This window comes from Piliocolobus tephrosceles, chromosome 11, assembly GCF_002776525.5.
Source record: "Piliocolobus tephrosceles isolate RC106 chromosome 11, ASM277652v3, whole genome shotgun sequence".
Taxonomy (NCBI): Eukaryota; Metazoa; Chordata; class Mammalia; order Primates; family Cercopithecidae; genus Piliocolobus; species Piliocolobus tephrosceles.
The window spans coordinates 71,172,060-71,176,112 of record NC_045444.1 but is presented as its reverse complement, the minus strand read 5'-3'; the positions used below and the strand labels follow the sequence as shown (position 1 = coordinate 71,176,112).

General features: G+C 29.9%; 1 long non-coding RNA gene across 1 annotated transcript in view; it reads left to right on the top strand.

The window, feature by feature from the left end:
• LOC111542840 overlaps positions 1–1,290 on the top strand; it is a 2,023-nt gene extending 733 nt beyond the window's left edge. The window contains exon 2 of the long non-coding RNA XR_002731670.1: positions 774–1,290. This is a non-coding gene — a long non-coding RNA (uncharacterized LOC111542840). The remainder of the gene's footprint in view (positions 1–773) is intronic.
• The last annotated feature ends 2,763 nt before the right edge of the window (positions 1,291–4,053 follow it).

Below are 4,053 nucleotides of genomic sequence, written 5' to 3'. Positions count from 1 at the left end.
ATAGATAGATAGATAGATAGATAGATAGATAGATAGATAGATAGATAGAGATAGATATAGCATTGGCAAGTATTTTAGTCATTTACAAGATTTTATTTTTCTACATTAAATCAGGCCAGAAAATTTAGCATTTATTTTTCTCATATGTTAATGCTATTTGTATTAAAACATATTATATTTCCACGGACATTCCCCTACTATTAATAGATATTAAGAATTAATTTTATCCAGTCCTTAAAATAAGACTCCCGTTTTTCAGTCCATAGTTATTCACTCAATACTACTGGGTTAAATCTTAATGCCTTTTTTTCTATTCCTTATTCAAAATATTCATTTTAATTATTCTGTAATATAATACACAAATTTAACAATCCTGTGTTAGCTTGAAATACTGAAACTTAAATTATGTACTATAAAGTATATTAAATGAAACCAAATTCTGTTCACTGTAGTCACAAAACATATGAATATAGCATCTATCATCTACCATCTAACAGTGCTACATGTTAGACCAAAGTACCACATCTTCACATACATGTACTTTGTCAGCTTATGGCTTAGTACTGGAATATCTATCAGATATTCAGTGATTAAATGCCTGTTTGTTTTTTCATAAATTATAGTATTTTTTCAGATTGTGCAATTGTCGTTTCTTTTAGAGACGAGATTTAAAGTATTCATGAAAGCCATTGTGCAAAAATACAAAAATTCCAAGATAAAAGGAAAATATTGTTTTAAAATGACAATGAAAATTACATCTTTTATGTTCTCAGGTTGTGAAAAATCTTTTTAAAAATTATCATGAAGAAAATTCAGGTCTTTAAATGTACCTCTACTCGATTGGTGCACTTTTTAACTAAGGAAAAGCTGTTTGTAATCTAGGAACTGCAATAGCTGTCACAATTAATACTGAGTATGTACTCTTTTATCATTTTTGGCAAGGATTGGTATTTCATCATTTAGACACATCAGGTACTTACATTGTAGTGTCATATAATTTAAATTTGCATTCTTTAAAATGATGAAAAAATAACAAAGTACCGATCAGAAACTAAATTTTAGTATAGTGGGAAGGATTCATCCATTGAATTCGATTGATAGAAGATGAGACAGCAATTTAAGAGAGTTTTGTTCATCTTTTCCTTTCATGGTTGACTAACATTGACATTTTTGAGGTCTTTTATTTCTACAGAATATTCTCTGCAGTCTCCTCTTCAAATATGGCTATTGGCTATGCTTGTGAATTTTGTGAATATACAATTATTTCAAATTAAATACTAACTAAATGTGGCTATATTGTGTTTATACATGTATAGACAAACACAGTGATTGATTATATTGTTAAATTGTCAGTGAGAAAATGTGAAATGTGACAATTGTCTCTATGTACTACTGTGCTTTTTAAATTAATTTTTAAATTTATATTTAACACAATTGTACATATTATAGAGTATAGTATGACATTTCAATGCATGTATACATTGTATAATGATAAAATTGGTGTAATTATCATATCCATCACTTTAAACATTTATCATTTCTTTTTGGTGACAACATTCAAATACTTTATCCTAGCTATCTTGAAATATACACTACATTATTATTTGCTTTAGTCACCACAGTGCTTTATAAACTTGGTTAAAATGAGTCCTCTACAGTCAGATTACATATGGATATTCCAAAAAGGTCTACTTTCTGCCACTGAAAAGCTTGGGAACAGAAGTTATACTTTGTAAAGCTAATAATCTATGTCAACATAATCTAAAAAATTGTTCTCAGATGTGCTTACCTCTATGATTCCATTTCATTAATCAATAGTTCATTCTTCTATCATAAGCTCCATAAATACAACTATTTTAAAGATATACATGTAAACGACGAGTTAATGGGTACAGCACACCAACATGGCACATGTATACATTTGTAACAAACCTGCACATTGTGCACATGTACCCTAGAAAATAAAGTATAATTTAAAAAAATAAAAAATAAAAGATATACATGTAAAATTCATATTTTGTCAAAACAATGCATACATATAGGTAAACAATATAAACAATATTCAAAGGCATAAATGAAAAACAAGTATATAAATCTAACTCCCCACAGTCCTACTCCTCAGTTCTATATCCCTAACACCAGGCAACCACTAATATCTTTTGAATCACTCTACAATTAGTTCTGCCCCAGTTTTTAAATATCGTGCTGAGCCGTATTTTATCAACTTCAGATATTATGTCTCCATTTCCTCTAAGATTTGACACTCTTATACCACTCCCATTCTCCTTGGTTTTGAGGAAAAGGAAGTTCACTCCCTCCTCTTGGGGAATAGAATATAAAAAGCAGCTGCATTACCCCCTCAATGAATAATTCCAGACCATGAGGATCCACTTTTCCTTGAGCCTTATGTTTTCAAACATGGACAGCTGTGTTGATGTTTCTGGATATTAAAACTGGTTTGGACTGATTTATTCTTACTAAATCCTGGAAATGTCTGAAAGTGCTTTCAAGTAACAAACAAAAAAATGTTTGTTACTTGAAAGCACTCTGTTGCTGGCTTTGAGTCTCAGTTTGAGTTTCATTAACCAAGCCAAGTAAAATAAGTAAAATCCTAATAATCTTCTGTACAAGGAAAATAATAAACAATAAAAAGGCAACTTATGGAATGGGAGAAAATTATTTGCAAATCATGTATCTGACAAGTGGTTAATATAAAAAACATATATAAAAGGAATATGTAAAATGCAATAGCAAAATCAAAAGTAATTTAATTTTAAAAATAACCTGATTAAAAGATGAACAAAAGACTTGAACAGACATTTCTCTGAAAAAGACATACAAATGACCAACAGGTATATGAAAAGGTGTTCAATGTTACTCATGATCAAGGAAACACAAATCAAAACCTTGATAAACTATCACCTCACACCTGTCATAATGGCTATTACAAAAAACAAATTTTAAAAAAGATAACAAGTATTGGCCAGGATGTGGAGAAATTGGAACCCTTGTAACAATAATGATGCAAATGTAAAATGGTGCAGCTACTGAGGAAAATAGTATAGAGATTACTTTAAAAAATTTAAAATAGAACTATATGACTGAGCAATCTCACTTCTAAGTATATATCCAAAATCTATGAAATCAGTGTTTCGAAGATATATAACGTTCATGTTCATTGCAGTATTATTCATAGAAGACCAGGTATAGAAATAATCTATATCTGTCCTGTATCTGTCCATCAACAGATGAATAGATAAATAAATGTGCTTTGTACATAAAATGGAATGGTATTCAGTCATTATAAAAAATAAATCTTGCCGTTTGTGACAACGTGATGAACCTGGAGGACATTGTGCTAAGTGAAATAAGTCAGTCACTTAGGAACAAATTCTACATTATTCCATTTATGAGAAGTATCTAAAATAGCCAAACTCATTGAAGGAAATAATAGAATAGTGGTTTCCAGGGGCTGGAGGAAGGGAGAGATGAAGAGATGTTGGTCAAGGGGCTCAAAGTTTCAGTTATGCAAGATGAATAAATTCTAGAGCTCTGCTGTACAACCTGGTGTCTATAGTTAGCAATATTATATTGTGCACTTTAAATATTTTTAAGGCGGCAGATTTCATGATGTGTTCTTACCATAAAAAAAGGGAGAGGTACACAGAAACTTTTCAAAGTGATGAATGTGTATATTACCTTGATTGTGATGATGGTTTCATGGGTTTATGCATAATATCTACCCTCATTTTATACATTAAATATGTGCAGCTTTTGTTTATCAGTTATACCTCAATAAAGCTATTAAATACAAGAAATCTATCACAACAATGTGTAACAAAAGCTTTACAAAAAATTTGAGTCAATAATTAGAGCTTATATCACTGACTTTGAATTTATTAGTCAATGTCATGGCAAACATTATCCCATGATATAAATTCCATACTGCTATTGTTTCACATACAATGTTAATTTTTACTTGCATATTTCAGTAATCAGTTAGCTTTACTATTTTTCAAAATCCTCTTCTTGTTTCATAATTTCTTTTCTTCT